Genomic DNA, 24410 nt, shown 5'->3' on the forward strand with positions numbered 1-24410 from the left:
TTTTCCATTCTATTCCATTTAATTCTATTCCATTCCATTCCATTGCATTCGGGTTGATTCCATTCCATTCCATTCCACTCTATTCGGGTTGATTCCATTCCATTCAATTGCATTCCATTCCATTCCATTCGGGTTGATTCCATTCCATTCCATTCCATTCCATTCCATTCCATTCCATTCCGTTCCATTCCATTCCATTCGGTTTCATTCCATTCCATTCCATTCCATTCCATTTGATTCCATTCCTTTCCATTTGGGATGATTCCATTCCATTCCATTCCATTCGGCTTGATTCCATTCGATTCATTTCCATTCCATTCCATTCCATTCGTTTTGATTCCATTCCATTCCATTCCATTCCATTCCATTCGGGTTGATTCCATTCCATTCCATTCAATTCCATTCCAGTCCATTCCATTCCATTCCATTCCTTTCTCGTTGATTTCATTCCATTCCATTCCATTCCATTCGGATTAATTCCATTCCATTCCATTCAATTCCACTCGGGTTGATTCCATTATATTCCATTCGGGTTGATTCCATTCCATTCCATTCCATTCCATTCCATTCCATTCCATTGCATTCCATTCCATTCCATTCGGTTTGATTCCATTCCATTCCATTCCATTCCATTCCATTCCATTCCATTCCATTCGGGGTGATTCCATTCCATTCCATTCCATTCCATTCCATTCCTTTCGATTTGTTTCCATTCCATTCCATTCCATTCCATTCCATTCCATTCCATTCCTTACAGGTTGACTCCATTCCATTCCATTCCATTCCATTCCTTTCCATTCCATTCGGGTTGATTCCATTCCATTCCATTCCATTCCATTCGTGTTACATCCATTCCATTCCATTCCATTCCATTCCATTCGGGTTGATTCCAAATCATTCTATTCCATTCCATTCCGTTCCATTCCATTCCACTCCATTTATTTCGGGTGATTCTATTCCATTCCATTCCATTCCATTCCATTGCATTCCATTCCATTCGGGTTGATTCCATTCCATTCCATTCCCTTCCACTCCATTCCATTCCATTCCATTCCATTTGGCTTAACTCCATTCCATTCCATTCCATTCCATTCCATTCCATTCCATTCCATTCCAATCGGGTTGATTCCATTCCTTTCCATTCCATTCCATTCCATTCCATTCCATGCCATTCGTATTGATTCAATTCCATTCCATTCCATTATATTCCATTCTATTTGGGTTGATTCCATTCCATTCCATTCCATTCCATTCCATGCCATTACATTCCATTCGGGTTCATTCCATTCCATTGCATTCCATTCCATTCCTTTCAATTCCATTCCTTTCGGGGTGATTCTATTCCATTCTATTCCATTTCATTCTATTCCATTCCATTCCATTGCATTCGGGTTGATTCCATTCCATTGCATTCCACTCCATTCGGGTTGATTCCAATCCATTCAATTGCATTCCATTTCATTCCATTCCTTTCCATGCGGGATGATTCCATTCCATTCCATTCCATTCGGCTTGATTCCATTCCATTCATTTCCATTCCATTCCATTCCATTCGTTTTGATTCCATTCCATTCCATTCCACTCCATTCCATTCGGGTTGATTCCATTCCATTCAATTCCATTCCAGTATATTCCATTCCATTCCATTCCTTTCTCGTTGATTCCATTCCATTCCATTCCATTCCATTCGGATTATTTCCATTCCATTCCATTCAATTCCACTCGGGTTGATTCCATTATATTCCATTCGGGTTGATTCCATTCCATTCCATTCCATTCCATTCCATTCCATTCCATTCCATTGCATTCCATTCCATTCCATTCGGTTTGATTCCATTCCATTCCATTCCATTCCATTCCATTCCATTCCATTCCTTTCGGGGTGATTCCATTCCATTTCATTCCATTCCATTCCATTCCATTCCATGCCATTCCATTCCATTCTATTCCATTCGGGTTGATTCCACTCCACTCCATTCTATTGCATTCCATTCCATTCCATTCGGGTTGATTCCATTCCATTCCATTCCGTTCCATTCCATTCCATTCCATTTGGGTTGATTCCATTCCATTCCATTGCACTCCATTCCATGCCATTCCATTCCATTCTATTCCATTCATGTTGAATCCATTCCATTCCATTCCATTCCATTCGAGTTGATTCCAAGTCATTCCATTCCATTCCATTCCGTTCCATTCCATTCCACTCTATTCCTTTCGGGGTGATTCTATTCCATTCCATTCCATTCCATTCCATTCCATTCCATTCCATTCCATTCCATTCGGGTTGATTCCATTCCATTCCGTTCCATTCCATTCCGTTCCATTCCATTTGGGATAACTCCATTCCATTCCATTCCATTCCATTCCATTCCATTCCATTCCAATCGGGATGATTCCATTCCTTTCCACTCCATTCCATTCCATGCGATTCCATTCCATTCGGATTGATTCCATTCCATTCCATTCCATTCCTTTCCATTCCGTTCCATTACTTTCGGGTTGACTCCATTCCATTGCATTCCGTTCCATTCCATTCCATTCCATTTGGGTTGATTCCATTCCATTCCCTTCCATTCCATTCCATGCCATTCCATTCCATTCCATGCTATTCCATTCCATTCTATTCCATTCCATTCCATTCCATGCGTGTTGATTCCATTCCATTCCATTCCATTCCAATCCATTCCATGCCATTCCATTCCATTCTATTCCATTCAGGTTGAATCCATTTCATTCCATGCCATTCCATTCCATTCGAGTTGATTCCAAGTCATTCCATTCCATTTCATTCCTTTCCATTCCATTCCACTCTATTCCTTTCGGAGTGATTCTATTCCATTCCATTCCATTCCATTCCTTTCCATTCGGGTTGATTCCATTCCATTCCGTTCCATTCCATTCCGTTCCATTCCATTTGGATTAACTCCATTCCATTCCATTCCATTCCATTCCATTCCATTCCATTCCATTCCATTCCATTCCACTCCATTCCAATCGGGTTGATTCCATTCCTTTCCATGCCACTCCATTCCATTCCATTCCATTCGATTTGATTCCATTCCATTCCATTCCATTGCATTCTATTCCATTCGTGTTGATTCCATTCCATTCCATTCCATTTGGGTTCATTCCATTCCATTCCATTCCATTCCATTCCATGCCATTCCATTCCATTTTGGTTGACTCCATTCCTTTGCATTCCATTACATTCCATTCCCTTTGGGGTGATTCTATTCCATTCTATTCCATTTCATTCTATTCCATTCCATTCCATTCGGGTTGATTCCATTCCATTCCATTCCATTCCATTCCATTCGTGTTGATTCCATTCCATTCAATTGCATTCCATTCCATTCCATTCGGGTTGATTCCATTCCATTCCATTCCATTCGGGTTTATTCCATTCCATTCCATTCCATTTCATTCCATTCCATTCCATTCGGGATGATTCCATTCCGTTCCATTCCATTCGGCTTGATTCTTTCCATTCCATTCCATTCCGTTCCATTCCATTCGTTTTGATTCCATTCCATTAAATTCCATTCCATTCGGGTTGATTCCATTCCATTCAATTCCATTCCACTCCATTCCATTCCATTCCATTTCATTCTCGTTGATTCCATTCCATTACATTCCATTCCATTCGGGTTATTTCCATTCCATTCCATTCAATTCCACTCGGGTTGATTCCATTATATTCTATTCTGGTTGATTCCATTCCATTCCATTCCATTCCATTCGTGTTGATTCCATTCAATTCCATGCCATTCCATTCCTTTCGGATTGATTCCATTCCATTCCATTCCATTCCATTCCATTCCTTTCAGGTTGACTCCATTCCATTCCATTCCATTCAATTCCATTCCATACCATTATATTCCATTCGAGTTGATTCCATTCCATTCCATTCCATTCCATTCGATTTATTTCCATTCCATTCCATTCCATTCCATTCCATTCCATTCCATTCCTTACAGGTTGACTCCATTCCATTCCATTCCATTCCATTCCATTCCTTACAGGTTGACTCCAATCCATTCCATTCCATTCCATTCGTGTTACATCCATTCCATTCCATTCCATTCCATTCCATTCGGGTTGATTACAAGTCATTCTATTCCATTCCATTCCGTTCCATTCCATTCCACTCCATTCCTTTCGGGTGATTCTATTCCATTCCATTCCATTCCATTCCATTGCATTCCATTCCATTCGTGTTGATTCCATTCCATTCCATTCCCTTCCACTCCATTCCATTCCATTCCATTTGGCTTAACTCCATTCCATTCCATTCCATTCCATTCCATTCCATTCCATTCCATTCCAATCGGGTTGATTCCATTCCATTCCATTCCATTCCATTCCATGCCATTCGTGTTGATTCCATTCCATTCCATTCCATTATATTCCATTCCATTTGGGTTGATTCCATTCCATTCCATTCCATTCCATTCCATGCCATTCCATTCCATTCGGGTTCATTCCATTCCATTCCATTCCATTCCATGACATTCCATTCCATTCCTTTCGGGGTGATTCTATTCCATTCTATTCCATTTCATTCTATTCCATTCCATTCCATTGCATTCGGGTTGATTCCATTCCATTCCATTCCACTCCATTCGGGTTGATTCCATTCCATTCAATTGCATTCCATTCCATTCCATTCCTTTCGGGGTGATTCTATTCCATTCTATTCCATTTCATTCTATTCCATTCCATTCCATTCGGGTTGATTCCATTCCATTCCATTCCACTCCATTCGGGTTGATTCCATTCCATTCAATTACATTCCATTCCATTCCATTCTGGTTGATTCCATTCCATTCCATTCCATTCCATTCCATTTGATTCCATTCCATTCCATTCGGGATGATTCCATTCCATTCCATTCCATTCGGCTTGATTCCTTTCCATTCCTTTCCATTCCATTCCATTCCATTCGTTTTGATTCCATTCCATTCCATTCCAATTCATTCGGGTTGATTCCATTGCATTCAATTCCATTCCACTCCATTCCATTTAATTCGATTCCTTTCTCGTTGATTCCATTCCATTCCATTCAATTCCACTCGGGTTGATTGCATTATATTCCATTCGGGTTGATTCCATTCCATTCCATTCCATTCCATTCCATTCGGATTGATTCCATTCCATTCCATTCCATTCCATTCCGTTCCATACCTTTTGGGTTGACTCCATTCCATTCCATTCCATTCCATTCGGGTTGGTTCCATTGCATTCCATTCCATTCCATTCCATTCCATTCGTGTTACATCCATTCCATTCCAATCCATTCCAGTCGAGTTCATTCCGTTCCAATCCGTTCCCTGCCATTCCATTCCATTCGGATTGATTCCATTCCATTCCATTCCATTCCTTTCCATTCCATTCCATTCGTTTCGGGTTGACTCCATTCCATTGCATTCCGTTCCATTCCATTCCATTCCATTCGGGTTGATTCCATTCCATTCCATTCCATTCCATTCCATTCCATGCCATTCCATTCCATTCTATTGCATTCCATTCCATTCCATTCGGGTTGATTCCATTCCATTCCATTCCGTTCCATTCCATTCCATTCCATTCGGGTTGATTCCATTCCATTCCATTCCACTCCATTCCATGCCATTCCATTCCATTCTATTCCATTCAGGTTGAATCCATTCCATTCCATTCCATTCCATTCCATTCGAGTTCATTCCAAGTCATTCCATTCCATTCCATTCCGTTCTATTCCATTCCACTCTATTCCTTTCGGGGTGATTCTATTCCATTCCATTCCATTCCATTCCATTCCATTCCATTCCATTCGGATTGATTCCATTCCATTCCGTTCCATTCCATTCCGTTCCATTCCATTTAGGTTAACTCCATTCCATTCCATTCCATTCCATTCCATTCCATTCCAATCGGGTTGATTCCATTCCTTTCCATTCCACTCCATTCCATGCCATTCCATTCCATTCGGATTGATTCCATTCCATTCCATTCCATTGCATTCCATTCCATTCGTGTTGATTCCATTCCATTCCATTCCACTTGAGTTGATTCCATTCCTTTCCATTCCATTCCATTCCATTCCATGCCATTCCATTCCATTCGGGTTGACTCCATTCCATTCCATTCCATTCCTTTCGGGGTGATTCTATTCCATTCTATTCCATTTCATTCTATTCCATTCCATTCCATTCGTGTTGATTCCATTCCATTCAATTGCATTCCATTCCATTCCATTCGGGTTGATTCCATCCCATTCCATTCCATTTCATTCGTGTTACATCTATTCCATTCCATTCCATTCCATTCCATTCGTGTTGATTCCAAATCATTCTATTCCATTCCATTCCATTCCATTCCATTCCATTCTGTTGATTCCATTGCATTCCTTTCCATTCGGGTTGATTCCATTCCATTAGATTCCATTCCATTGCATTCCTTTCCGGTTGTTTCTGTTGCATTCCATTCCATTCCATTCCATTCCATTCCATTCGATTTGTTTCCATTCCATTCCATTCCATTCCATTCCTTACAGGTTGACTCCATTCCATTCCATTCCATTCCTTTGAGGTTGACTCCATTGCATTCCAATCCATTCCATTCCATTCCATTCCATTCCAATCGTGTTGATTCTATTCCATTCCATTCCATTCCATTCCATTCCATTCGTTTTGTTTCCATACCATTCAATTCCATTCCATTCCATTCCATTCCATTCCATTCCTTACAGGTTGACTCCATTCCATTCCATTCCATTCCATTCCTTTCCATTCCATTCGGGTTCATTCCATTCCATTCCATTCGTGTTACATCCGTTCCATTCCATTCCATTCTATTCCATTCGGGTTGATTCCAAATCATTCTATTCCATTACATTCCGTTCCATTCCATTGCACTCCATTCCTTTCGGGTGATTCTATTCCATTGCATTCCATTCCATTCCATTGCATTCCATTTCATTCGGGTTGATTCCATTCCATTCCATTCCCTTCCACTCCATTCCATTCCATTCCATTCCATTTGGCTGAAATCCATTCCATTCCATTCCATTCCATTCCATTCCATTCCATTCCATTCCATTCCATGGCATTCGTGTTGATTCCATTCCATTCCATTATATTCCATTCCATTTGGGTTGATTCCATTCCATTCCATTCCATTCCATTCCATGACATTCCATTCCATTCCGGTTCATTCAATTCCATTCCATTCCATTCCATTCCATTCCATTCCATTCCATTCCATTCCTTTCGGGGTGATTCTATTCCATTCTATTCCATTTCATTCTATTCCATTCCATTCCATTGCATTCGGGTTGATTCCATTCCATTCCATTCCACTCTATTCGGGTTGATTCCATTCCATTCAATTGCATTCCATTCCATTCCATTCGGGTTGATTCCATTCCATTCCATTCCATTCCATTCCATTCCATTCCATTCCATTCCATTCCGTTCCATTCCATTCCATTCGGTTTCATTCCATTCCATTCCATTCCATTCCATTTGATTCCATTCCTTTCCATTTGGGATGATTCCATTCCATTCCATTCCATTCGGCTTGATTCCATTCGATTCATTTCCATTCCATTCCATTCCATTCGTTTTGATTCCATTCCATTCCATTCCATTCCATTCGGGTTGATTCCATTCCATTCAATTCCATTCCAGTCCATTCCATTCCATTCCATTCCTTTCTCGTTGATTTCATTCCATTCCATTCCATTCCATTCGGATTAGTTCCATTCCATTCCATTCAATTCCACTCGGGTTGATTCCATTATATTCCATTCGGGTTGATTCCATTCCATTCCATTCCATTGCATTCCATTCCATTCCATTGCATTCCATTCCATTCCATTCGGTTTGATTCCATTCCATTCCATTCCATTCGATTCCATTCCATTCCATTCCATTCGGGGTGATTCCATTCCATTCCATTCCATTCCATTCCATTCCTTTCGATTTGTTTCCATTCCATTCCATTCCATTCCATTCCATTCCTTACAGGTTGACTCCATTCCATTCCATTCCATTCCATTCCTTTCCATTCCATTCGGGTTGATTCCATTCCATTCCATTCCATTCCATTCGTGTTACATCCATTCCATTCCATTCGGGTTGATTCCAAATCATTCTATTCCATTCCATTCCGTTCCATTCCATTCCATTCCATTTATTTCGGGTGATTCTATTCCATTCCATTCCATTCCATTCCATTGCATTCCATTCCATTCGGGTTGATTCCATTCCATTCCATTCCCTTCCACTCCATTCCATTCCATTCCATTCCATTTGGCTTAACTCCATTCCATTCCATTCCATTCCATTCCATTCCATTCCATTCCATTCCATTCCATTCCATTCGGGTTGATTCCATTCCTTTCCATTCCATTCCATTCCATTCCATTCCATGCCATTCGTATTGATTCAATTCCATTCCATTCCATTATATTCCATTCCATTTGGGTTGATTCCATTCCATTCCATTCCATTCCATTCCATTCCATGCCATTACATTCCATTCGGGTTCATTCCATTCCATTGCATTCCATTCCATTCCATTCAATTCCATTCCTTTCGGGGTGATTCTATTCCATTCTATTCCATTTCATTCTATTCCATTCCATTCCATTGCATTCGGGTTGATTCCATTCCATTGCATTCCACTCCATTCGCGTTGATTCCAATCCATTCAATTGCATTCCATTTGATTCCATTCCCTTCCATGCGGGATGATTCCATTCCATTCCATTCCATTCGGCTTGATTCCATTCCATTCTTTTCCATTCCATTCCATTCCATTCGTTTTGATTCCATTCCATTCCATTCCACTCCATTCCATTCGGGTTGATTCCATTCCATTCAATTCCATTCCAGTATATTCCATTCCATTCCATTCCTTTCTCGTTGATTCCATTCCATTCCATTCCATTCCATTCCATTCGGATTATTTCCATTCCATTCCATTCAATTCCACTCGGGTTGATTCCATTATATTCCATTCGGGTTGATTCCATTCCATTCCATTCCATTCCATTCCATTCCATTCCATTGCATTCCATTCCATTCCATTCGGTTTGATTCCATTCCATTCCATTCCATTCCATTCCATTCCATTCCATTCCATTCCTTTCGGGGTGATTCCATTCCATTTCATTCCATTCCATTCCATTCCATTCCATGCCATTCCATTCCATTCCATTCCATTCGGGTTGATTCCACTCCACTCCATTCTATTGCATTCCTTTCCATTCCATTCGGGTTGATTCCATTCCATTCCATTCCGTTCCATTCCATTCCATTCCATTTGGGTTGATTCCATTCCATTCCATTGCACTCCATTCCATGCCATTCCATTCCATTCTATTCCATTCATGTTGAATCCATTCCATTCCATTCCATTCCATTCGAGTTGATTCCAAGTCATTCCATTCCATTCCATTCCGTTCCATTCCATTCCACTCTATTCCTTTCGGGGTGATTCTATTCCATTCCATTCCATTCCATTCCATTCCATTCCATTCCATTCCATTCCATTCCATTCGGGTTGATTCCATTCCATTCCGTTCCATTCCATTCCGTTCCATTCCATTTGGGTTAACTCCATTCCATTCCATTCCATTCCATTCCATTCCATTCCATTCCAATCGGGATGATTCCATTCCTTTCCACTCCATTCCATTCCATGCGATTCCATTCCATTCGGATTGATTCCATTCCATTCCATTCCATTCCTTTCCATTCCGTTCCATTACTTTCGGGTTGACTCCATTCCATTGCATTCCGTTCCATTCCATTCCATTCCATTTGGGTTGATTCCATTCCATTCCCTTCCATTCCATTCCATGCCATTCCATTCCATTCCATGCCATTCCATTCCATTCTATTCCATTCCATTCCATTCCATGCGTGTTGATTCCATTCCATTCCATTCCATTCCAATCCATTCCATGCCATTCCATTCCATTCTATTCCATTCAGGTTGAATCCATTCCATTCCATGCCATTCCATTCCATTCGAGTTGATTCCAAGTCATTCCATTCCATTTCATTCCTTTCCATTCCATTCCACTCTATTCCTTTCGGGGTGATTCTGTTCCATTCCATTCCATTCCATTCCATTCCATTCCATTCGGGTTGATTCCATTCCATTCCGTTCCATTCCATTCCGTTCCATTCCATTTGGGTTAACTCCATTCCATTCCATTCCATTCCATTCCATTCCATTCCATTCCACTCCATTCCATTCCAATCGGGTTGATTCCATTCCTTTCCATGCCATTCCATTCCATTCCATTCCATTCGATTTGATTCCATTCCATTCCATTCCATTGCATTCTATTCCATTCGTGTTGATTCCATTCCATTCCATTCCATTTGGGTTCATTCCATTCCATTCCATTCCATTCCACTCCATGCCATTCCATTCCATTTTGGTTGACTCCATTCCTTTGCATTCCATTCCATTCCATTCCTTTTGGGGTGATTCTATTCCATTCTATTCCATTTCATTCTATTCCATTCCATTCCATTCGGGTTGATTCCATTCCATTCCATTCCATTCCATTCCATTCCATTCCATTCGTGTTGATTCCATTCCATTCAATTGCATTCCATTCCATTCCATTCGGGTTGATTCCATTCCATTCCATTCCATTCGGGTTTATTCCATTCCATTCCATTCCATTTCATTCCATTCCATTCCATTCGGGATGATTCCATTCCGTTCCATTCCATTCGGCTTGATTCTTTCCATTCCATTCCATTCCATTCGTGTTGATTCCATTCCATTCCATTCCATTCCATTCCATTCCATTCCATTCCATTCCTTTCGGATTGATTCCATTCCATTCCATTCCATTCCATTCCATTCCATTCCATTCCATTCCTTTCAGGTTGACTCCATTCCATTCCATTCCATTCAATTCCATTCCATACCATTATATTCCATTCGAGTTGATTCCATTCCATTCCATTCCATTCCATTCGATTTATTTCCATTCCATTCCATTCCATTCCATTCCATTCCTTACAGGTTGACTCCAATCCATTCCATTCCATTCCATTCGTGTTACATCCATTCCATTCCATTCCATTCCATTCCATTCGGGTTGATTCCAAGTCATTCTTTTCCATTCCATTCCGTTCCATTCCATTCCACTCCATTCCTTTCGGGTGATTCTATTCCATTCCATTCCATTCCATTCCATTGCATTCCATTCCATTCGTGTTGATTCCATTCCATTCCATTCCCTTCCACTCCATTCCATTCCATTCCATTTGGCTTAACTCCATTCCATTCCATTCCATTCCATTCCATTCCATTCCATTCCATTCCAATCGGGTTGATTCCATTCCATTCCATTCCATTGCATTCCATGCCATTCGTGTTGATTCCATTCCATTCCATTCCATTATATTCCATTCCATTTGGGTTGATTCCATTCCATTCCATTCCATTCCATTCCATGCCATTCCATTCCAATCGGGTTCATTCCATTCCATTCCATTCCATTCCATGACATTCCATTCCATTCCTTTCGGGGTGATTCTATTCCATTCTATTCCATTTCATTCCATTCCATTCCATTCCATTCCATTCGGTTTTATTCCATTCCATTCCATTCCATTTGATTCCATTCCTTTCCATTCGGGATGATTCCATTCCATTCCATTCCATTCGGCTTGATTCCATTCCATTCATTTCCATTCCATTCCATTCCAATCGTTTTGATTCCATTCCATTCCATTCCATTCCATTCCATTCGGGTTGATTCCATTCCATTCAATTCCATTCCAGTCCATTCCATTCCTTTCCATTCCTTTCTCGTTGATTCCTGTCCATTCCATTCCATTCCATTCGGATTATTTCCATTCCATTCCATTCAATTCCACTCGGGTTGATTCCATTATATTCCATTCGGGTTGATTCCATTCCATTCCATTCCATTCCATTCCATTCCATTCCATTCCATTCCATTCCATTCGGTTTGATTCCATTCCATTCCATTCCATTCCATTCCATTCCATTCCATTCGGGGTGATTCCATTCCATTCCATTCCATTCCATTCCACTCCATTCGATTTGTTTCCATTCCATTCTATTCCATTCCATTCCATTCCATTCCTTACAGGTTGACTCCATTCCATTCCATTCCATTCCATTCCTTTCCATTCCATTGGGGTTGATTCCATTCCATTCCATTCCATTCCATTCCATTCCATTCCATTCCATTCCATTCGGGTTGATTCCAAATCATTCTATTCCATTCCATTACGTTCCATTCCATTCCACTCCATTCCTTTCGGGTGATTCTATTCCATTCCATTCCATTCCATTCCATTGCATTCCATTCCATTCGGGTTGATTCCATTCCATTCCATTCCCTTCCACTCCATTCCATTCCATTCCATTCCATTTGGCTTAACTCCATTCCATTCCATTCCATTCCATTCTATTCCATACCATTCCAATCGGGTTGATTCCATTCCATTCCATTCCATTCCATTCCATTCCATTCCATTCGTGTTGATTCCATTCCATTCCATTCCATTATATTCCATTCCATTTGGGTTGATTCCATTCCTTTCCATTCCATTCCATTCCATGCCATTCCATTCCATTCGGGTTCATTCCATTCCATTCCATTCCATTCCTTTCGGGGTGATTCTATTCCATTCTATTCCATTTCATTCTATTCCATTCCATTCCATTCGTGTTGATTGCATTCCATTCCATTCCACTCCATTCGGGTTGATTCCATTCCATTCAATTGCATTCCATTCCATTCCATTCTGGTTGATTCCATTCCATTCCATTCCATTCCATTCCATTCCATTTGATTCCATTCCATTCAATTCGGGATGATTCCATTCCATTCCATTCCATTCGGCTTGATTCCATTCCATTCCTTTCCATTCCATTCCATTCCATTCGTTTTGATTCCATTCCATTCCATTCCATTTCATTCGGGTTCATTCCATTCCATTCAATTCCATTCCACTCCATTCCATTTCATTCGATTCCTTTCTCGTTGATTCCATTCCATTCCATTCATTTCCACTCGGGTTGATTCCATTATATTCCATTCGGGTTGATTCCATTCCATTCCATTGCATTCCATTCCATTCGGATTAATTCCATTCCATTCCATTGCATTCCTTTTGGGTTGACTCCATTCCATTCCATTCCATTCCATTCCATTCCATTCGGGTTGATTCCATTCCATTCCATTCCATTGCATTCGTGTTACATCCATTCCATTCCAATCCATTCCATTCGGGTTGATTCCGTTCCAATCCATTCCATGCCCTTCCATTCCATTCGGATTGATTCCATTCCATTCCATTCCATTCCATTCCTTTCCATTCCGTTCCATTCCTTTCAGGTTGATTCCATTCCATTCCATTCCATTCCATTCCATGCCATTCCATTCCATTCCATTCCATGCCATTCCATTCCATTCGGGTTGATTCCATTCCATTAAATTCCGTTCTATTCCATTCCATTCCATTCGGGTTGATTCCATTCCATTCCATTCCACTCCATTCCATGCCATTCCATTCCATTCTATTCCATTCAGGTTGAATCCATTCCATTCCATTCCATTCCATTCCATTCGAGTTGATTCCAAGTCATTCCATTCCATTCCATTCCGTTCCATTCCATTCCACTCTATTCCTTTCGGGGTGATTCTATTCCATTCCATTCCATTCCATTCCATTTCATTCGGTTTGATTCCATTCCATTCTGTTCCATTCCATTCCGTTCCATTCCATTTGGGTTAACTCCTTTCCATTCCATTCCATTCCATCCCATTCCATTCCATGCCATTCCAATCGGGTTGATTCCATTCCTTTCCATTCCACTCCATTCCATGCCATTCCATTCCATTCGGATTGATTCCATTCCATTCCATTCCATTGCTTTCCATTCCATTCGTGTTGATTCCATTCCATTCCATTCCATTTGGGTTGATTCCATTCCATTCCATTCCATTCAATTCCATGCCATTCCATTCCATTCGTGTTGACTCCATTCCATTCCATTCCATTCCATTCCATTCCATTCCATTCCATTCCATTCCTTTCGGGGTGATTCTATTCCATTCTATTCCATTTCATTCTATTCCATTCCATTCCATCCGTGTTGACTCCATTCCATTCCATTCCATTCAATTCCCTTCCATTCCATTCGTATTGATTCCATTCCATTCCATTCCATTTAATTCCCTTCCATTCCATTCGTGTTGATTCCATTCCTTTCAATTGCATTCCATTCCATTCCATTCGTGTTGATTCCATTCCATTCCATTCCATTCGGGTTTATTCCATTCCATTCCATTCCATTCCATTCGTGTTGATTCCATTCCATTCAATTGCATTCCATTCCATTCCATTCGGGTTGATTCCATTCCATTCCATTCCATTCGGGTTTATTCCATTCCATTCCATTCCATTCCACTGCATTCCATTTCATTCCATTCCATTCCATTCGGGATGATTCCATTCCATTCCTTTCCATTCGGCTTGATTCCTTTCCATTCCATTCCATTCCATTCCATTCCATTCCTTTCCATTCCATTCGTTTTGATTCCGTTCCATTAAATTCCATTCCATTCGGGTTGATTCCATTCCATTCAATTCCATTCCACTCCATTCCATTCCACTCCATTTCATTCTCGTTGATTCCATTCCATTCCATTCCATTCCATTCGTGTTGATTCCATTCCATTCCATTCCATTCCATTCCATTCCATTCCATTCCATTCCATTCCATTCCTTTCGGATTGATTCCATTCCATTCCATTCCATTCCATTCCATTCCATTCCATTCCATTCCTTTCAGGTTGACTCCATTCCATTCCATTCCATTCAATTCCATTCCATACCATTATATTCCATTCGAGTTGATTCCATTCCATTCCATTCCATTCCATTCGATTTATTTCCATTCCATTCCATTCCATTCCATTCCTTACAGGTTGACTCCAATCCATTCCATTCCATTCCATTCGTGTTACATCCATTCCATTCCATTCCATTCCATTCCATTCGGGTTGATTCCAAGTCATTCTATTCCATTCCATTCCGTTCCATTCCATTCCACTCCATTCCTTTCGGGTGATTCTATTCCATTCCATTCCATTCCATTCCATTGCATTCCATTCCATTCGTGTTGATTCCATTCCATTCCATTCCCTTCCACTCCATTCCATTCCATTCCATTTGGCTTAACTCCATTCCATTCCATTCCATTCCATTCCATTCCATTCCATTCCAATCGGGTTGATTCCATTCCATTCCATTCCATTGCATTCCATGCCATTCGTGTTGATTCCATTCCATTCCATTCCATTATATTCCATTCCATTTGGGTTGATTCCATTCCATTCCATTCCATTCCATTCCATGCCATTCCATTCCAATCGGGTTCATTCCATTCCATTCCTTTCCATTCCATTCCATTCCATTCCATTCCATTCCTTTCGGGGTGATTCTATTCCATTCTATTCCATTTCATTCTATTCCATTCCATTCCATTGCATTCGGGTTGATTCCATTCCATTCCATTCCACTCCATTCGGGTTGATTCCATTCCATTCAATTGCATTCCATTCCATTCCATTCGGGTTGATTCCATTCCATTCCATTCCATTCCATTCGGTTTTATTCCATTCCATTCCATTTCATTTGATTCCATTCCTTTCCATTCGGGATGATTCCATTCCATTCCATTCCATTCGGCTTGATTCCATTCCATTCATTTCCATTCCATTCCATTCCAATCGTTTTGATTCCATTCCATTCCATTCCATTCCATTCGGGTTGATTCCATTCCATTCAATTCCATTCCAGTCCATTCCATTCCTTTCCATTCCTTTCTCGTTGATTCCAGTCCATTCCATTCCATTCCATTCGGATTATTTCCATTCCATTCCATTCAATTCCACTCGGGTTGATTCCATTATATTCCATTCGGGTTGATTCCATTCCATTCCATTCCATTCCATTCCATTCCATTCCATTCCATTCCATTCCATTCGGTTTGATTCCATTCCATTCCATTCCATTCCATTCCATTCCATTCCATTCCATTCCATTCGGGGTGATTCCATTCCATTCCATTCCATTCCATTCCATTCCACTCCATTCGATTTGTTTCCATTCCATTCTATTCCATTCCATTCCATTCCATTCCTTACAGGTTGACTCCATTCCATTCCATTCCATTCCATTCCTTTCCATTCCATTGGGGTTGATTCCATTCCATTCCATTCCATTCCATTCCATTCCATTCCATTCGTGTTACATCCATTCCATTCCATTCCATTCCATTCCATTCGGGTTGATTCCAAATCATTCTATTCCATTCCATTACGTTCCATTCCATTCCACTCCATTCCTTTCGGGTGATTCTATTCCATTCCATTCCATTCCATTCCATTGCATTCCATTCCATTCGGGTTGATTCCATTCCATTCCATTCCCTTCCACTCCATTCCATTCCATTCCATTCCATTTGGCTTAACTCCATTCCATTCCATTCCATTCCATTCTATTCCATACCATTCCAATCGGGTTGATTCCATTCCATTCCATTCCATTCCATTCCATTCCATTCCATTCGTGTTGATTCCATTCCATTCCATTCCATTATATTCCATTCCATTTGGGTTGATTCCATTCCTTTCCATTCCATTCCATTCCATGCCATTCCATTCCATTCGGGTTCATTCCATTCCATTCCATTCCATTCCTTTCGGGGTGATTCTATTCCATTCTATTCCATTTCATTCTATTCCATTCCATTCCATTCGTGTTGATTGCATTCCATTCCATTCCACTCCATTCGGGTTGATTCCATTCCATTCAATTGCATTCCATTCCATTCCATTCTGGTTGATTCCATTCCATTCCATTCCATTCCATTCCATTCCATTTGATTCCATTCCATTCAATTCGGGATGATTCCATTCCATTCCATTCCATTCGGCTTGATTACATTCCATTCCTTTCCATTCCATTCCATTCCATTCGTTTTGATTCCATTCCATTCCATTCCATTTCATTCGGGTTCATTCCATTCCATTCAATTCCATTCCACTCCATTCGATTTCATTCGATTCCTTTCTCGTTGATTCCATTCCATTCCATTCAATTCCACTCGGGTTGATTCCATTATATTCCATTCGGGTTGATTCCATTCCATTCCATTGCATTCCATTCCATTCGGATTAATTCCATTCCATTCCATTGCATTCCTTTTGGGTTGACTCCATTCCATTCCATTCCATTCCATTCCATTCCATTCGGGTTGATTCCATTCCATTCCATTCCATTGCATTCGTGTTACATCCATTCCATTCCAATCCATTCCATTCGGGTTGATTCCGTTCCAATCCATTCCATGCCCTTCCATTCCATTCGGATTGATTCCATTCCATTCCATTCCATTCCTTTCCATTCCGTTCCATTCCTTTCATGTTGATTCCATTCCATTCCATTCCATTCCATTCCATGCCATTCCATTCCATTCCATTCCATGCCATTCCATTCCATTCGGGTTGATTCCATTCCATTAAATTCCGTTCCATTCCATTCCATTCCATTCGGGTTGATTCCATTCCATTCCATTCCACTCCATTCCATGCCATTCCATTCCATTCTATTCCATTCAGGTTGAATCCATTCCATTCCATTCCATTCCATTCCATTCGAGTTGATTCCAAGTCATTCCATTCCATTCCATTCCGTTCCATTCCATTCCACTCTATTCCTTTCGGGGTGATTCTATTCCATTCCATTCCATTCCATTCCATTTCATTCGGTTTGATTCCATTCCATTCTGTTCCATTCCATTCCGTTCCATTCCATTTGGGTTAACTCCTTTCCATTCCATTCCATTCCATCCCATTCCATTCCATGCCATTCCAATCGGGTTGATTCCATTCCTTTCCATTCCACTCCATTCCATGCCATTCCATTCCATTCGGATTGATTCCATTCCATTCCATTCCATTGCTTTCCATTCCATTCGTGTTGATTCCATTCCATTCCATTCCATTTGGGTTGATTCCATTTCATTCCATTCCATTCAATTCCATGCCATTCCATTCCATTCGTGTTGACTCCATTCCATTCCATTCCACTCCATTCCATTCCATTCCATTCCATTCCATTCCTTTCGGGGTGATTCTATTCCATTCTATTCCATTTCATTCTATTCCATTCCATTCCATCCGTGTTGATTCCATTCCATTCCATTCCATTCAATTCCCTTCCATTCCATTGGTATTGATTCCATTCCATTCCATTCCATTTAATTCCCTTCCATTCCATTCGTGTTGATTCCATTCCTTTCAATTGCATTCCATTCCATTCCATTCGTGTTGATTCCATTCCATTCCATTCCATTCGGGTTTATTCCATTCCATTCCATTCCATTCCATTCGTGTTGATTCCATTCCATTCAATTGCATTCCATTCCATTCCATTCGGGTTGATTCCATTCCATTCCATTCCATTCGGGTTTATTCCATTCGATTCCATTCCATTCCATTGCATTCCATTTCATTCCATTCCATTCCATTCGGGATGATTCCATTCCATTCCTTTCCATTCGGCTTGATTCCTTTCCATTCCATTCCATTCCATTCCATTCCTTTCCATTCCATTCGTTTTGATTCCGTTCCATTAAATTCCATTCCATTCGGGTTGATTCCATTCCATTCAATTCCATTCCACTCCATTCCATTCCACTCCATTTCATTCTCGTTGATTCCATTCCATTACATTCCATTCCATTCGAGTTATTTCCATTCCATTCCATTCAATTCCACTCGGGTTGATTCCATTATATTCTATTCTGGTTGATTCCCTTCCATTCCATTCCATTCCATTCCATTCGGGTTGATTCCATTCCATTCCATTCCATTCCATTCCATTGCATTCCATTCGGATTGATTCCATTCCATTCCATTCCATTCCATTCCATTCCTTTCCATTCAATTCCCTTCCATTCCATTCGTGTTGATTCCATTCCATTCAATTGCATTCCATTCCATTCCATTCGTGTTGATTCCATTCCATTCCATTCCATTCGGGTTTATTCCATTCCATTCCATTCCATTCCATTCCATTCCATTCGTGTTGATTCCATTCCGTTCAATTGCATTCCATTCCATTCCATTCGGGTTGATTCCATTCCATTCCATTCCATTCGGGTTTATTCCATTCCATTCCATTCCATTCCATTGCATTCCATTTCATTCCATTCCATTCCATTCGGGATGATTCCATTCCATTCCATTCCATTCGGCTTGATTCCTTTCCATTCCATTGCATTCCATTCCATTCCATTCCATTCCTTTCCATTCCATTCGTTTTGATTCCATTCCATTAAATTCCATTCCATTCGGGTTGATTGCATTCCATTCAATTCCATTCCACTCCATTCCATTCCATTCCATTTCATTCTCGTTGATTCCATTCCATTACATTACATTCCATTCGGGTTATTTCCATTCCATTCCATTCAATTCCACTCGGGTTGATTCCATTATATTCTATTCTGGTTGATTCCCTTCCATTCCATTCCATTCCATTCCATTCGGGTTGATTCCATTCCATTCCATTCCATTCGGGTTTATTCCATTCCATTCAATTCCATTCCACTCCATTCCATTCCATTCCATTTCATTCTCGTTGATTCCATTCCATTACATTACATTCCATTCGGGTTATTTCCATTCCATTCCATTCAATTCCACTCGGGTTGATTCCATTATATTCTATTCTGTTTGATTCCCTTCCATTCCATTCCATTCCATTCCATTCGGGTTGATTCCATTCCATTCCATTCCATTCCATTCCATTCCATTCGGATTGATTCCATTCCATTCCATTCCATTCCATTCCATTCCATTCCATTCCATTCCACTCCTTTCAGGTTGACTCCATTCCATTCCATTCCATTCCATTCCATTCCATTCGGATTGAATCCATTCCATTCCATTCCATTCCAATCCGTTCCATTCCTTTCGGGTTGACTCCATTCCATTCCATTCCATTCCATTCCATTCTATTCCATTCCATTCCGTTCCATTCGGGTTGATTCCATTCCATTCCATTCCGTTCCATTCCATTCGTGTTACATCCATTCCATTCCAATCCATTCCATTCGGGTTGATTCCGTTCCAATCCATTCCATGGCATTCCATTCCATTCGTATTGATTCCATTCCATTCCATTCCATTCCTTTCCATTCCGTTCCATTCCTTTCGGGTTGACTCCATTCCATTGCATTCCGTTCCATTCCATTCCATTCCATTCGGGTTGATTCCATTCCATTCCATTCCATTCCATTCCATGCCATTCCATTCCATTCTATTGCATTCCATTCCATTCCATTCGGGTTGATTCCATTCCATTCCCTTCCGTTCCATTCCATTCCATTCCATTCGGGTTGATTCCATTCCATTCCATTCCACTCCATTCCATGCCATTCCATTCCATTCTATTCCATTCAGGTTGAAACCATTCCATTCCATTCCATTCCATTCCATTCGAGTTGATTCCAAGTCATTCCATTCCAATCCATTCCGTTCCATTCCATTCCACTCTATTCCTTTCGGGGTGATTCTCTTCCATTCCATTCCATTCCATTCCATTCCATTGCATTCGGTTTGATTCCATTCCATTCCGTTCCATTCCATTCCGTTCAATTCCATTTGGGTTAACTCCATTCCATTCCATTCCATTCCATCCCATTCCATTCCATTCCATTCCAATCGGGTTGATTCCATTCCTTTCCATTGCACTCCATTCCATGCCATTCCATTCCATTCGGATTGATTCCTTTCCATTCCATTCCATTGCTTTCCATTCCATTCGTGTTGATATCATTCCATTCCATTCGGGTTGATTCCATTCCATTCCATTCCATTCCATTCCATTCCATTCCATTCCATGCCATTCCATTCCATTCATGTTGACTCCATTCTATTCCATTTTATTCTATTCCATTCCATTCCATTCCATTCCATTCCTTTCGGGGTGATTCTATTCCATTCTATTCCATTTCATTCTATTCCATTCCATTCCATTCGTGTTGATTCCATTCCAATCCATTCCATTCAATTCCCTTCAATTCCATTCGTATTGATTCCATTCCATTCCATTCCATTCAATTCCCTTCCATTCCATTCGTGTTGATTCCATTCCATTCAATTGCATTCCATTCCATTCCATTCGTGTTGATTCCATTCCTTTCCATTCCATTCGGGTTTATTCCATTCCATTCCATTCCATTCCATTCCATTCGTGTTGATTCCATTCCATTCAATTGCATTCCATTCCATTCCATTCGGGTTCATTCCATTCCATTCCATTCCATTCGGGTTTGTTCCATTCCATTCTATTCCATTCCATTGCATTCCATTTCATTCCATTCCATTCCATTCGGGATGATTCCATTCCATTCCATTCCATTCGGCTTATTTCCTTTCCATTCCATTCCATTCCATTCCTTTCCATTCCATTGGTTTTGATTCCATTCCATTAAATTCCATTCCATTCGGATTGATTCCATTCCTTTCCATTCCATTCCATTCCATTCCATTCCTTTCAGGTTGACTCCATTCCATTCCATTCCATTCCATTCCATTCCATTCCATTCCATAACATTATATTCCATTCGGGTTGATTCCATTCCATTCCATTCAATTCCATTCGTGTTGATTCCATATCATTCTATTAAATTCCATTCCGTTCCATTCCATTCCACTCCATTCCTTTCGGGGTGATTCTATTCCATTCCATTCCATTCCATTCCATTCCATTCGGGTTGATTCCATTCCATTCCATTCCCTTCCACTCCATTCCATTCCTTTCCATTCCATTTGGGTTAACTCCATTCCATTCCATTCCATTCCATTCCATTCCATTCCAATCGGGTTGATTCCATTCCATTCCATTCCATTCCATTCCATTCCATTCCATTCCATTCCATTCCATGCCATTCGTGTTGATTCCATTCCATTCCATTGAATTCCACTCGGGTTGATTCCATTATATTCCATTCGGGTTGATTCCATTCCATTCCATTCCATTCCATTCCATTCGGATTGATTCCATTCCATTCCATTCCATTCCATTCCATTCCATTCCATTCCGTTCCATTCCTTTCGGGTTGACTCCATTCCATTCCATTCCATTCCATTCCATTCCATTCCATTCCATTCCATTCGGGTTGATTCCATTCCATTCCATTCCGTTCCATTCCATTCGTGTTACATCCATTCCATTCCAATCCATTCCATTCGGGTTGATTCCGTTCCAATCCATTCCATGCCATTCCATTCCATTCGGATTGATTCCATTCAATTCCATTCCATTCCTTTCCATTCCGTTCCATTCCTTTCGGGTTTACTCCATTCCATTGCATTCCGTTGCATTCCATTCCATTCCATTCGTGTTGATTCCATTGCATTCCATTCCACTCCATTCCATTCCATTCCATTCCATTCTATTCCATTCAGGTTGAATCCATTCCATTCCATTCCATTCCATTCCATTCCATTCCATTCGAGTTGATTCCAAGTCATTCCATTCCAATCCATTCCGTTCCATTCCATTCCACTCTATTCCTTTCGGGGTGATTCTCTTCCATTCCATTCCATTCCATTCCATTCCATTCCATTCCATTCGGGTTGATTCCATTCCATTCCGTTCCATTCCATTCCGTTCCATTCCATTTGGATTAACTCCATTCCATTCCATTCCATTCCATTCCATTCCAATCGGGTTGATTCCATTCCTTTCCATTCCACTCCATTCCATGCCATTCCATTCCATTCGGATTGATTCCATTCCATTCCATTCCATTCCTTTCCATTCCGTTCCATTAATTCCGGGTTGACTCCATTCCATTGCATTCCGTTCCATTCCATTCCATTCCATTCGGGTTGATTCCATTCCATTCCCTTCCATTCCATTCCTTGCCATTCCATTCCATTCCATGCCATTCCATTTCTTTCTATTCCATTCCCTTCCATTCCATTCGTGTTGATTCCATTCCTTTCCATTCCATTCCACTCCATTCCATGCCATTCCATTCCATTCTATTCCATTCAGGTTGAATCCATTCCATTCCATTCCATTCCATTCCGTTCGACTTGATTCCAAGTCATTCCAGTCCATTCCATTCCTTTCCATCCCATTCCACTCTATTCCTTTCGGGGTGATTCTATTCCATTCCATTCCATTCCATGCCATTCGGGTTGATTCCATTCCATTCCGTTCCATTCCATTCCGTTCCATTCCATTTGGGTTAACTGCATTCCATTCCATTCCATTCCATTCCATTCCATTCCATTCCATTCCAATCGTGTTGATTCCATTCCTTTCCATTCCACTCCATTCCATTCCATTCCATTCCATTCGATTTGATTCCATTCCATTCCATTCCATTGCATTCCATTCCATTCGTATTGACTCCATTCCATTCCATTCCATTTGTGTTCATTCCATTCCATTCCATTCCATTCCATTCCATGCCATTCCATTCCATTCTGGTTGACTCCATTCCATTCCATTCCATTCGAGTTGATTCCAAGTCATTCCATTCCATTCCATTCCATTCCATTCCATTCGGGTGGATTCCATTCCATTCCATTCCATTCCATTCCATTCCATTCGGGTTGATTCCATTCCATTCCATTCCATTCCATTCCATTCCATTCCGTTCCATTCCACTCCGTTCCATTCCATTTGGGTTAACTCCATTCCATTCCATTCCATTCCATCCCATTCCATTCCATTCCATTCCAATCGGGTTTATTCCATTCCTTTCCATTCCACTCCATTCCATGCCATTCCATTCCATTCGGATTGATTCCATTCCATTCCATTCCATTGCATTCCATTCCATTCGTGATGATTCCATTCCATTCCATTCCATTTGGGTTGATTCCATTCCATTCCATTCCATTCCATTCCATGCCATTCCATTCCATTCGGGTTGACTCCATTCCATTCCATTCCATTCCATTCCATTCCGTTCCATTCCATTCCATTCCAATCGTGTTGATTCCATTCCTTTCCATTCCACTCCATTCCATTCCATTCCATTCCATTCCATTCCATTCCATTCGATTTGATTCCATTCCATTCCATTCCATTGCATTCCATTCCATTCGTATTGACTCCATTCCATTCCATTCCATTTGTGTTCATTCCATTCCATTCCATTCCATTCCATTCCATGCCATTCCATTCCATTCTGGTTGACTCCATTCCATTCCATTCCATTCGAGTTGATTCCAAGTCATTCCATTCCATTCCATTCCATTCCATTCGGGTGGATTCCATTCCATTCCATTCCATTCCATTCCATTCGGGTTG

This window comes from Pan paniscus, chromosome 23 (assembly GCF_029289425.2).
Source record: "Pan paniscus chromosome 23, NHGRI_mPanPan1-v2.0_pri, whole genome shotgun sequence".
Taxonomy (NCBI): domain Eukaryota; kingdom Metazoa; phylum Chordata; class Mammalia; order Primates; family Hominidae; genus Pan; species Pan paniscus.